The sequence below is a fragment of the Vidua chalybeata genome, chromosome 1 (genome assembly GCF_026979565.1).
Source record: "Vidua chalybeata isolate OUT-0048 chromosome 1, bVidCha1 merged haplotype, whole genome shotgun sequence".
NCBI lineage: Eukaryota > Metazoa > Chordata > Aves > Passeriformes > Viduidae > Vidua > Vidua chalybeata.
In genome coordinates this window covers 50418867-50433226 of record NC_071530.1, presented here as the reverse complement: position 1 = coordinate 50433226, position 14360 = coordinate 50418867, and the positions used below count along the sequence as shown (strand labels likewise).

Genomic DNA, 14360 nt, shown 5'->3' with positions numbered 1-14360 from the left:
TGAATGCAAAAGTTATGAGACCAAATTACTGCTGCCCTTTTGCTTGGTGACAAACACAGTTTTGGTTTCTGGTGGGACTTGGCAATTGTACAAGCTAGTTGCATTGTGTGACAGTCTAGTGAAGGTAACTTAGATATTTCTAAGTGAAGTAGCCATATCACTTCAAGCAGGATGATTTAAGCCAGACTGACATGTCTGCTAACCGGGGCTAGGTCAAGAAGTGCTGCCTCACACATCATTCCTCTGCACAGTACAAAGCACAGATTCCTCAAAGAATCTCTTGCCTTTAGCTTGTCTTCTTTCAATCCCAGACCTACTGAACTGATGCTCTAACCTGGCTATAAAGCTTAAAATAATTGTACTCTATCTCCAAAATGAAACTTTCTCTGTAACAGGTAAAGAACCACTGCTCTATTCATACCGATATAAAATATTTTCCATGGCTCTTGCCTGCCTGCACAGAAACAAACATAGATGACTTTTCATTTCAGCTACCTCAACTACCCAGTGTCCTGAGAGAGATGAAAGTAGACCAGGAATTTCACCTGGTCATTTGTTCACATAGATATAATACTGAAATCTTACACAAGTGTTCACATCAGTGAACATATTCACAAATAGTTTTCTCTTCATCAGTTTAACTTGTGTGGGTTGAGTTTTTCAATATAGCCTTTATACAGTAATATAAGGAGTGATTACATCAATGTCATTTTTTTTTCAAATTGTCATTAAAGTATCTTCTTTCAATATGCACAGTGTCTATGGCAACTCTTCAGAGTCTACCACGAGATTCTCTGCCTTAGACTCGTTGTCACCAGGAATTATGAAAGTTTTGAGCTCAGTCAAAATGTGTTATACAAGTGGTTATCTCAATTTTCTGGTTCAGCAAATTACATTGCTCCAGAGGTTTTGTGGTAATGGTTTACTGTAATACAATGTAAAATGTAATGGTGTGGAGAATATTGGTGAGCAGCTAAAGGCCAAACTCATGGAGCTGTTTGAGCTAATTCAGGGGTAGTATTTGAGGTTGTACTAACATCCTTTTATACATTCAGTGCTAAATATAAATGCCCTTAATCAGTCTGAAATAGTGACTGAAATAGCATGCAAATTATGAAGTGCAGCATATCTCTGGTAGTCATAAACAGTTTCTTCTCACTGGTCAAACTGATAATACTTCAAAGGTTTTCAGACTTTACGTTAGCACTCTTGATTACTTTCATGGACATTTAGACTGCTAAAGCTTCAATATTTTGGTATGAAGCAGAAGGTGCTGGCAAGAATTAAGACTGTTTCAAATCTTAACTTTCTAAGGTGTTATGGTGCTAGACAGTGTTGAAAGATGTAACTGGAAGAACTTTTTTTTACCAAAGCCATGAATTGTATATTAGAATAAGCATATAGACATGAAATTGAAACCATGTAAACAAAAAGCCCAATACAATGCCTAGTGACAAAACAAGTGTGAGTATGAAAACATGTAATGACTCTTGGACACTTCACACATCTCTGAGAGCTCTTTACAAAAGAACGAGTTTTGAGATTCCTTTGACCTCCAGTGAGCAACAAGGCTTTTCTTAAGCCACTTTGACATCAGAAGCACCAGCTTGGCTTCAAATGTTGCCTTTGTTGACACTGTGTCTAGAAAATCCATTAGTAATTCTAAAAGTTTCCATTAAATTTTCTCACTCTCTTTATTCCCAAGTCTCTCTCTACATTCTTTTTTGACTACTGTTTTGCCTCTGTTTTGTCTTTCCTTTTTTATTTCCCTCCTGGTTCCTTAGGGAGATGAGGTTCATGGTAGTTAAATGATTCATAGAAATAGCTAAGAATCAAAGCTAGCAGGTCTGGAGTCTTCATCTTTTATCTTGCTGTGCCTCAGCTATCTGCCAGTTAATGCTCTCAGCTTGGATGTTTCCTTGGATGCTCTTGCCACCCTGTTCCAGATGGCAAGAGAGTTACTCTAAATGGTAAAATACAGGATCATAGACAAACCAATGATTTATTGGGTGGATGTGCAATATGGATTATTAAGGAACAAGTGAACAATAATGCCTCCAATAAGGTGACTTTTACTAAAAATTTAAGTGATTTTTAGCTTAATAATAGAAAACCAATTTAAAGTGTTAACACTGGCTTGAGCTTACAGTTTAGACACAAACAATTTAAAGTAATTTTGCGTAGGACAGTGATGTCTTTATTGTTTGGCTGGGAAATCTAATCCATGCATTTCTATTCATCAAAAGAAGCTTTTTGCAACGTAGTGTGTAATCACAGCCCTCAAAGTCCAAATTACAAATAGTACTTTTGCAATATCTTTTTCTTCCTCATTTTTATGAAGTCATGCTATTTCTTTCCTTCTTTTACCTCCAAAGATGCCAGTTTCACTGAGAGGAAAGGATTAGATTATGTACTAAATGGAAATGGGAAGATGAAAAATTTTTGATAAGGCGTCCTAAGAATTAAATGGAGCTCCCCAAAATTGAACAAAACTATTAAAAAAATTAATTAATAATTGTCTTTCTCTACCCTCCATCTTCCTCGAATACTCTTGAACAAGGATCACTTACTCCCCCCATATTTCCTACTTGTGGTAGCCCATCTATTTCTTTTGAGAATCCCATCCAAAAAAGGGAATCAAGCCCCCGTCAGTATTAATTTGACTATAGCCTGTTGATATTACAAGGCTGTGCTGGAACTAGGCAGATTTAAAGGTCTTTAATGACAGGGGGTCGGGACTGATTAGGTCATCTTTAAGGTCCCTTTCAGCCCTTAACATTCTACAGTTCTATGACTCTACGACATACTTCCAGGCAGCATCATTGTTTGTTGTATACTGGGTTGGTTCAGTTAGGGATTTTAATAAATGTTAGTTAGTTGGTTCTCTGTACCCCTATTTTCCCTCACAATGGTTTGCTCCAAGTTGCTTACCACAGGAGCTCTTACATGTCAATCTTGTAGCCACTCCCTGATTCTTCTTGAAAGTTCTGTATCAATCACCCCACTTTTGCATTCCTATTTGTCCCAGAACACTGTATCCACCTGTTTTGTTCCCATAGGTTGTTATGATCCACATCACTCCCCTCTTGTCGTCCCTATTGGGCGAGGGGGATTTCCACCCCTGTCCGCCTGCCCCCTATTTAACTCAATGCTTTCATTGTCCATTCGCCATTTTGCCCCGTGCCGACCTGGGGATGGTTGCTCTGTCCATCACTGCGACCATGTGGGAAATAAAAGTTCCCAGGCTTGTGAGCAAGGTGTGCCTTCTCTCGTCCCTTCGCTTCCTCTCAGCATAAGGCTACCAAAGCTGCTTACCCATGCTGGAGCACTCAGCGCTAGCAGGGAGGCGAACGCCTTAGCCCTGGAGCACCCGTGCACGCGGCAGCTGCAGTCTCACCAAAGGGTGGCTCTAGCTGGGCTTCCCAGCTGCCCGAGGCCATAGCGAACAAAAGCCACAATTGTTTAATTAATATTATTGATTCTTGCAATTTTAAAATGGTTTTGGCTGGAAGGGACCTTAAAGATCATCTAGTCTCAACCCCCCTGCCATGGGCAGGGACATCTCCTACTAAACCAGGTTGTTCAAGGCCTTATCCAACCTGGCCTATAGATCATATAGTTTGTTTTACGTGGAATAGATATAAGTCTTTAAGATTAGGAGGCTTCAATTCTTCCCTAAATGGAGAGACAGTGACTTCTTTCAGTCTTGGCACAACTAAACAGATTTTTTTGAGTTAGAAATGGAAATAGGACTAATACCCAAACCTCCTTGGAGTACTTATTTGCAAGAAATTTCACCATTCTCTTCTAAATATTAGAAGAGTTTACTTTGCCTTGACTTCACATTTCCTTTGCCTTTTTCACTGAACAGAATGGTATGAGCTCAGAAATGTTCTTCTCGATTGCCAACTTCCTCCTCCAGACACGTTACAGTGCCAGGTTTAATCCAGATCTGCATGTTTGAAGAAGCTGCTAAAGACAATGAATCTTCCTCATATCAGTGCAAGCAGAGGATAAATATGTTGAAATCAATGAAGCATAAATGTGGTAAGACAGCAAAAACAGGTCGAAGAATGGAAAAGCAGTCATCTCTGCCCAGAATATTTTACCTAATTCTTGAAGAAAATTAGTTTGTATTTTGAAGCATTATTGTAACAGCTACCTTCAACAGAAATGTTGAGACAGCTGGAACTGATGAAATTACTTTATTTTGCCATTTATTGTATCAAACATATTGTGACACACAGGAATTATGCCTTTTCCATGTCTTCATCTGGGAGAGGCAAGCAGTGGTATATACAAGATTTTTATATACCACTGCTTGCTTATATGCACCTGTCTGCAAGTATGGATGAAGGCCCAATTCTCAGCAGCTCTGACAAAATCATTCCATGTTCTATTCTGCTGGTAAAGTGCTAATGAGACAAACTTTATAAATTAACTTTAAGGCTCTTAAGGAGTCGTAAAAGTGAGCAGCAAGAAAGATAAAACTAATGAAAGTTAGAGTAAGGTAAAAACAGTGAGCTGAAATTACTAGAAAGAAAGTTGAAAGGAGTAGGTTAAAAAAATACATAAAGGCATGCATCAAAATTGTATAAAACTCTCATCTGGCTGTGGAAGTCAGAGGAATAGGGATGCATTTACTGGTTAATAGAGTGGACTGTTTTACTCCAGCAAAGTCTCAGACTACTGTATAGGCAGAAAACAGAGTGTTTTATTTGTTGCTTGCTTGATATAAATTTTCTTTTTTAACCTAAGGCCTCTTTTGCTGAGTAGCCGCTTGACATTAGGACCATTTATGGATGTTTGATTTTATTCAGTACAAGTAAAACTGGCAGATTCTGACCCTTTGTAAGATTTCCATAGTGTGTTCACTGTTATATACTACTCGTGCCTAATACTGGGGAAAATCTTTCAGGAATGAGACCGAGTGAAGCAAAATTATGGTGCTTTGTGCTATTTTAAGGGTATATAATACTAAAGCAGAAACAGTCTTTTAACTATATTTTATGGTTATCCTACTGGATCGTAAAATATGTATTAGTCTAGAACAGATGATGTTGCAAACAACTATAAAAGTGAACAAAAAATGATAACTTTGGGACTAGAAACATGTAAGATAATTCTATAGAAACAGTTTTTGTTTGATGGTCTTAATTAGTATGAAAGATTGTTGATATTTAATCAGAGAAATCTAGGAAATTAGGTTTGAAACACCAATTTTATAAGTATGAAAACAGGCAAAAAAGTTTTCATTTTGCTAATTGCCTAATCATCATTCCAAATTAAATTTGAAAAATAAAACAACAGTAAAAAAAAAGCATTAAACGCTAGTGTATTCTTCTGCACTTGCCAGCTACTTTAAAACACAGGTAATGTGAAAGAGAATACACCAGTGGATTCAGTAGCAATTGTAAACATCTTGCTTTCGCAAGTGACTTTTTACATTATCTCATTAGTTTCTGTGGACTGAGGAAATAAATTTGTCTTTTTCTTCATGTCAGAAAATATAATAGGAGACCTTTGCATGACAGGAGGTTGCAAAGAGATACCTGAAAAAAAGTACAGGCTCAGAAAGGATGGGATTCCACAAGGATCATAAAAGTTACTAAGCAGATGATAATTGGAATCAGGTTTTCCAGTGAGCTCCTCTGGTAGAATCTCAGATCACATAGAAGGAGACAGAAGAATGTTTCTCCCATCTTGTCTTTACCCACCCCTCCATCTTCATCATCATGGCTTGAAACGTCTTGATTTTTTAGAGTAAAAATAAGTATCAGGAACTCTTTGCAATGTGAGGAGAAATCACAGGACCTTTCTTTCAGCTTACAGCATATGTTCAGCCTCACTCCATTCTGGTTCTCTTTCCAACCACTTCTGTAATCATATCCAAAGGCTGACCCTGCCTATTTCCATATGCTTGGGAAGAATGCAGATAAATAGTGTAAGTAGTTCAACTCTCTAGGGAACACACCTCTCTCATCCCTGCTTCTTTTTTACTACCTGCCAGAAATCAGACCTTCTCCAAGCAGCATCTCAAGGAATGAACAGATGGTTTAATTTTAATATATGCTTGCAAGCATTTGGCTTGCAAGATCCAGCTCACCCAAAAGAGGATCACATTGTGTAAATATCAGCCCTGCACAACTGCAACTCAGTCTCCCAAGGGGGTAGGCTTGCTTTTTGGGAGCTGGTGGACTCAGATGATTAATTTCTAGGTTATCTTAAGTGGTTTAAGGTGTAGTTATTGATAACTTAATGAGTAAAAGAAGCATGTTTTTTGAGGCAGCGTTGGCATTTACAGATATTACTACATTCCTACTACTAAGTTAATAGAAACAAACATTTGTCCTTTGCAGGTAGACTTTGAGACATTTGATTCTCTCATTTTAAGTGAAAAGAATAATTTTCAATTGAAGCATGGCTATGCAACACTGAGTATCTCATAAGCAGTTTCTAATTAAGGAACACCTATGTCAGTCTGAAGTGGAAGTTTCTCATTTAGGTGAGTATTTAGATGGTATTACTGTTAGCTGGCAAACTGGCTATTTGAACTGTAAGGCCCAAAGAAATTTAGTGATTTGTTAACGCAATTTAATGATTTAATTAAAAAAACTCCCAAAACACACATCTCCTCTTCCCACTCTGAAAAAAAATGCAAAACCAAAGAAAACTATTAAAAAAAACTCACGTCCCTTATTTTTACCTTAACTTAAGAAATTGTAAGAAATTCAATAGTTTGAGCTTCCAGGTGTAGCTCTTCCTTTTGTTTTTGCACTAGATACCTTAGATTCTGCATCTTGTGTATTTTAACAACCTCAGCAGACTCATTTTAGCATCATTTTGCTAAGTGCAATAAGAAAGCCTACAACTGAAATAGAAAAGCTTTTACAAACACAAGGACTTCAAGGATCTAATAAGAAAGTAGAATCTGTAAAACATACAGTGACTAAAAGGCATCCTGTGCATGAGTGTATCATAATCAGATTACTTTTTCACTGACTACTAAGCACGAGCCTTTCAAAAACTTCATTAGGCCCACAGTAAGATCTCTATACAAAGGAAAATCCAGCTGCTGGTCTGCTTGGGAACAGTACAGAATAAAAGGATGTGGCCCACCAGATTTTGACTGTAGAACATTTTGGTTTAATGCTTGCATTCACTTGCATGTGCTTGTTGCTGGTGTTATTTCTTTTTTTATCTTTAGAGGTATTTGAAATGTTTTTTGAAAGGTGAAGCAAATCCTAGGAAGTACACATTTAGGGAGAAGACATGAATAAAAAAAGAGCATTTTGGTATTTCTTCGATGCGACTGTTAGTATTGTCCTTTTTTTTAATATTTATCTGAATTAGTTCCATATGAAGGTTTCTTCCCACTGCATGATAATGTACACTGCAGATGGTTACAGTACACACTCACTGCAAAATGTTGGTGTATTTATTAAAAAATTCCATCTTGCTGTCACTGCTCAGCCCTGGATAGGAATTTGAAGAAAAATTCCCAATATTTGAAGATTTCTGTTAAAATAGAAATTAACATTCTCTCTTGTTGCAGATAAACTGGAACATAGTACAACATAAAAGCTTATATATATTTATTAGGGGTCTAAAAACTGCAAAATTTGCCTTTTTTACAGTAACGTTTTGTGGTCTCTAATTGTACTTTATGCCGTATTTGTCCATAGTATGATCTGTTGTTTTCAAAAAAAATATGAAAATGACCAGTTTATTTCAATGCAGGCTATTCTGGTTTATTTTCCATACACAAAAAATCAGCCTGTCCCTTGAGGCTTGAAAATTATTTCGTGACTGTTAGAAAAATGGAAAAAATTGAGAATTACAATGAGAAATATATTCTCTCCCTCTCTCTTGGGTAATGTCCATCTTAGATTGTCTACCATTTTTGCTCTCCATCATCCAGTGGCAAATCATGAAGTCTTGTTTCACTTACATGTGATACACAATGAAAGTAGAATAATTAAATCTCCTCCTTACTAAGCTGGAGAGACATCAGCAAAATAGAAATATCACAGCAAAAAGTTAGCTACCTTCCAATCATCAAAATGATTAGCAACAGAATGGCTAAAGTAGCCCATAACAGCTAATTCTGATAAATGTCCTGAGCACCTACCAACTGTGGATAAAATTATCATTTCCAGGGAATTCACATTTTCATCCCAAGTCCCTCAGAATGAAGGCACAAACAGCAAGTGTAAATATTTGTGTTAGAAATTAGTTGTTACTGGAGAGAGAAGTCTTATCTTTAGGTTTTAATTAATTCTTATCTCAGTTAAAAGACAATTAGAAAGAAATCATGTTATTGTAAAGTATTGTTGTCTGATTTCTGATGTAACATGCAGCTTTAAGAGCAATTTTGTGAGCCACAAGAATTCCTTTGATTTATATCATGTGCTAGTTTGTGAGTGGGGAGAGGATCATGGTTATTTGAGTGTGTATTTGAAATCCAAGGAAAAAAAAATATAAATTAAAAGACAAAGAATAGACAAGTTTTGTGCCCCACAGGCCTTATGGCTTCTCGGTTTCCTTTTTTTTTCCTTTAACAAACTGAAAATTCTTCTTCTTTAAGTGAACAATGTAGTGAATGAACTGAATGAAGAAATTTCTGTTTGATGAAGGATGAATAGATTGCTCTTTATTCTTCTTGCCAAGGAGTTAATTACTACATTGGTATGGTTGGTCGTTAAGAGTTGTACTCTCAAAGGGAGTCTGCTACAAAACAGATGTGTTTTTGTCATCTGAGAGAATAAGTTCTGTGGGAAAGATGAAAGTAGCAAGAAAATGTCTGCTTTTAAAAGTTCCTAGACTGTATGGCTTTCACCATTATCTGGTAGATGCATTTGTTTCAATTGGCGCTTGAAGAGAAGTAAATTAAAGGACCTTGAGTGCGCAGGAGTGAAAATGCTGTAATGTTGCAACTTGAGAGCAGTTTTTCAGCAACCTGGGTCTTTCAAAACTGTAGTTTTGATTAAAATATTGGCAGAACTACAGCTCTAACTAGCTCCCAGTGGATATTCAGTGTCCTAAAAATCTTATTAACTTCATAACAGCCTGCAGTTGAACAGAACACTATGGAATATGTGTCCTCCACAGAGTACTCAAAGAGAGATTAGAGGATAGTCATTAATGCTCAAATTTGGAAATAATGTTGTTTTTTTTTTAATGGTGCGCACATGTTCCTAGTCTCCATGCTGTACATTCTAGCTCAGTTATTGCCAGCATGGAGAGATATATATATATATATATATACACACACACACACATATATATGCACAATTCCAGAGGTGAGTTTCACCTAAATATTGCCATTTCTTCAATATTTTTCACGTTTAAGGATTTTTTTAAAAACTATCTCTGTGCCTTTCATATGATATATATGATTTTATATATATGTATATATATATGTGTATATATATATAGAAAGATAAGGTCCAATTGGTACAAGCTGTGTAATGAATTGGGTGCATAAGGTGATGAGCAGTGGTTATGCAGAAGGCTGGCACAGAGAACAAGATTGCAGGCACAAGATCATACTCAAATCAAGGTATTAATGTTCTCAAGCATTAACTACAAATATGAATAAGACTTGCCTTACTTGCCTATTGACTATTCTTGGCAAACTTGCTAAGATTTCCAGGACTGGTAACTCATTGCTTCTTCTTCAGCCTCTAGAAGCCCCTGCAGCGCCTTTAATTTAAGGAATTGTAAGACTGGGCATCAAGCATTGGGGAATATTCAACAATAATAGACACATTTGTCAAGTTCTGACTTCCTTCAATGAAAAGTGACTTTGTGGCAGCAGTTTTTGCCTTTTGGAATAAAATACTAGGATGACATGATTAATTTTCTGAAGGAACAGTAACATTTCTCTGAAAGACAACTAACATTATCCCATGTTCTCCCCAAAGGTGGCTATAATGGCCATGGGTTAAATATTGCTTCTAATAAATAAAAATTTTTGTTCAGTTTAGCTCAGGATTGCTTATACTTATACCTCCATCTCTTGAGACATGCGCAGATGCCACTTTCTGTATTTTTTAATCTCTTGTATAGAAAATCTAAATTATAAAGGCTTATCACTTCTTTTGATTTTCTTTCAGTCTAATCAAGATTTTATGCTTCCTGCTTTTCATGTTAGAGCTTTGACTGCCACACTGAAAACCACATGCATTATTCCAGAGCACAAAATTCAATTTTCCCTTGTCTTGTACTGCTTCAATGACTCCTCTTAATTCTGTTAAAAAAAGGAAAAGGAAAGTAAAAGAATCTTCTGAAGTATTGCATGAGCACATACATTCCTTTTTCACTTGATGTGACAAGTGAATAGAGAAACTTATGCCCATAGGCACTCCACTTTATTTCAACTTGTTAGCATACAGAGTGATTTAGTGCATTACACTGGTAATAAAACCATATTTATTACAGGTCCTATTAATAAGCAATAACTATTGCATTTTTAGCCACCCTCACTTATTTACCTTTAGGAAGAATATTTAAATCTCAAAAGACTATTAAAAAAACCCAGTGGAAAAATTTCAAATAACAGCAATTTGTTGAAAGAGGGACTATTGCAATTTCAATTAAAACATTTGAATAACATGAGGAAGACCTTAAAGAGCATTTAAAAAATGCCTATTTATATTTTTAATGTAAAATTTGGATTAAATATAAAAAGTTATATTCTAAATTAATGTAGATGGCAAAATATTTACTTCAGAAGTAAACACTTTAACGTTTTCATAACTAGATATTTATCTTGATATTCAAAATTGATTTTTAAAACAGTTCTATAAAATTTGCTTTTGTTGTGATGCTTTTACTACTTGAATTTCTCATAGAACTTTTTTAAGCAGTTATATTTAGATTATCAAGACAAATTCAGAGCTCTATCAAATGAACGGTTATCTAAATTATCCTTTTTACTGTCTTTTAAACAATTCAGTGGAGTTTTCATGCACAATATTTATGCATGGTACTTGTTAATAATGGAAAAAAAATTACTTGACTAATATAAAACTCATAGAAATTCCTCTTACAGTAGGACTTTGAAAGTGAAATTATTTTCCTATGTCAAGGCCTTACCTGATATTACTAATCTCTTGCCTTGAAAGACTAAATGCATAATTTATCTGTTTTTCTTTTTTTAATTTGCATTTAAAATATTTCTTTTTTTTTTCCCTGCACTTTGGCAAATGTAATATAATTGTTGTTTATTTCACAAAGGACTGTGATTAAACACTAAGAATTGTGGTTGATTTCTGGAAGTATATGTTTCTTGGGATAATTATAGGGTGATCAAACCTTTCCATAACTTGGCAGTTCCCCAATAAAATAAAGCCCCAAGGAGTATGCCATTGCTGCTTCCTTGCTGAGTGGCTTCCATAAGCTCTGCTGTTATTTCTTAGCCAGTATGAATCTTGAAGATTAACAGCTCCTAAGACAAGGACTGAAATATGCTTGCTGTGTTAATGAAGTCTCAAAATCACAGTATGGAAGAAAGCTTTCTTTGAAGTGCTGGTAAATCTCTTCATATGGATCATTGCCTGCAAGGAGAGGAATACCACTTAGGTATAGAGATAAACCCAAAATATTTAGTCTGAAACAAAAACAAGCTAAACCAATGATGTCACTGTACACTGTCAGTATCACATTCAGTCTGGGTTTTGCAACACAAGTAAGGGGGAGATCCTTCTCTCACTCTGCTGGCCAAAAAATAGGTTTTTAACCCAGAGATAAAAGTTATGTCACTGCCCCATAATTTTATGTTAGTATGGACATTGTAGAAATATTTCTAGAGCAATTGCATGTGTCCTCAGGCAATAATGCTGTGTCCTCAGGCATTTTAAAATTCCATTTTCCTAGATTTAGACTGCTCTTACCAGGCTTACAGCATTATACCTGTTTGTGTCATAACTTTTGTAGGTTTATTGAAATATTAGCAGTGTTATCATGTAATTTCATTCTTAATTTATATTAACTTGAATCTCATATGGCAGTAATATTAACTAAAATATTAATCTGATTTTATACTCCTGACCTTCTGGTCATCTAGCTTCACTTTTTTTAAAGTAAGAGGAAAGGCTAAATGAATTAAAGTACAAGGTTAATTAAAGCATCAAGCTAATATTTCATCCATCCTATTCATAAAGTCCATTTCGCAGTCTTATGAGCCTGACTTCTGCCATTCTAGAATGACAGTCATTTGAACTTAGTAGATGGTACAATATGTGTGAAACAGTGTAAAACATCATAAGGTAGGTGTATGATCAAGCTGACAAGAAAAAGAAAGATTTTAAAGAATTCTTTAATTTTTACGTAAAGTAAATCATACTTCCTCAATTCATCTTCTGTTTGAATTTTTATTTAGCTATGCTGGGAAAAAATGCCTTATGTCCCAGAACATCTTTTGTTTAGATACAAGGGGCAGTTATTCAACCTTCTGTTCTTTCTTGTTACTCTTTGTGTTTGCCCAATACAGTCTTACTGCTTCCAGAGCTCCTTCCACTTCGAAAAGCTCCACTGTCTGCTACACAGCTTTAATATCTCCACTGGCACATGCAGAAAAACAGAATGCAGAAGCAATGTTTGCTACAGCCAAACTAAATATATCTGTATGTTCTGTGAGAAATGAGGCACCTGGCCTCAAACACCTCATTGTCCATAGAACCCTACTCTCTTAGCTGCTCAAGTACACCAGCCATACACAACTTATTAGGAATGGCCTCTGACCCATTCCATCTCCAAAGCATGGCTGTTGTTTGAAAGATGACTAGCTGCCTTCATCCAAAGCTACACTAGCAACTAGTCTAATCAATTTATTAATAAAGGCAAACCCAGAGATGTAAACTGATTTGATCCTAGAAAATAAAATTAAAGGTAGGATTAGATCTTGTGTTCTTGGTCCTGTAGTATTCTTCCAGAAAATAATGCCTTTTACATTCAGAATTAATAGAAAACCTGATTGATTAGCAGTTTGGGAACGTGTCTCTTAAGATTCTACTCATATTGTGAAAATACTGTTCTTTGGCACTTTTCCTCACTTTTCAAGTCCTCTTTATCTGGAGTTTCTTATGTAATTTGAATACAGCTAACTATTTCAAACACCCCCTCCTACCTACACACCCATTATTGTGATTAGTAAGAATAGTTTGAGTATCTCGTGCTGTATAATTCTTCATAAAACTTACACATAGAACTACTTTGATTATAGTTCTGCTTGCATTTTCTGGGGAAAAGAGTACCATGATCAGGTATCATTTCCATTTAACTTACAACTTCACCATATGGAGCAGAAGAAAACAATATATTTGATTTCAGATGATAGATATTTTAGATATATTGAATCTAAATGGTTCTTTTGGCCCAGATGAGTGCTAGCACTTCATCAATGCCTGCATGTTTTCTTTCCTCTCAATCTCCTGTTGCCCATGCATGGGTCATTTTTGCTGCTTTTAAGAACCACAGAAGTTTGGAAGAAAATCTCTTTTAAGTAGGCTATGAGTTAATAAGAGCATAATTTAGAAGTCTACTGTATTATAAAGGGACCCAAGAGCATTGGTTACAGAGCATGTCTTTGAAGCCTCTAAATACTTATACCTCTGTAAATTATTTCCTACAGTGGGGGAGTTGCACATTTATCATTCCATGTATCAATATAGGCTGGGCAATAATGGATTGAGGGCAGCCCTGCCTAGAAGGACTTGGGGGATGCTGCTGGATGAGAGGCTGGGCATGACCCAGCCATGTTCACTCACAGCCTAGAGAGACAAACATGTCCTGGGCTGCCTCCAAAGCAGCATGGCCAGAAGGGCGAGGGAGGGAATTCTGTACCTTTGTTCCACTGTTGTTCAAACCCACCTGGAGTTCTCTGTCCAGCTCAAGGATCCCAAGTACAGGAAAGACAGACTTGTCACAGACAGTCTTGGACAGAGTTATGAAGATGGTCACAGGACTGGAGCACCTCTCTTATGAGAAAAAGTTGAGAGAGTTGGGGCTGTTCAGCCTGGGGATGAGGTTTATTGTACTTTCTTTCAGATTTTGTTGTACTTCCTTTTTGTTGTACTTTCTTTTTGTTGTACTTTTATTGTACTTTCAGATTTATTGTACTTTATTGTACTTTCTTTCAGATCTGGAGTGATCTTATGGACTTTCAGTAGCTGAAGAGAGCCTACAAGAGAGATGGAGAGGGTCTTTTTACAAGGATATGTAGTCACAGGACAAAGGGGAATGGTCTTAAAGAGTGCATTTAAATTCAATGTTAGGAAGAAATTCTTTACCATGAGAGTGGTGAGGCACCGGAGCAGGTTGTCCAGAGAAGCTGTCCACAGCTGTGGATGCCCCAA

General features: G+C 36.2%; 1 protein-coding gene across 1 annotated transcript in view; it reads left to right on the top strand.

The window, feature by feature from the left end:
* Window positions 1–14360, top strand: part of CNTNAP2 (contactin associated protein 2) — a 1037491-nt gene that overhangs the window by 399187 nt on the left and 623944 nt on the right. The window lies entirely within an intron of this gene.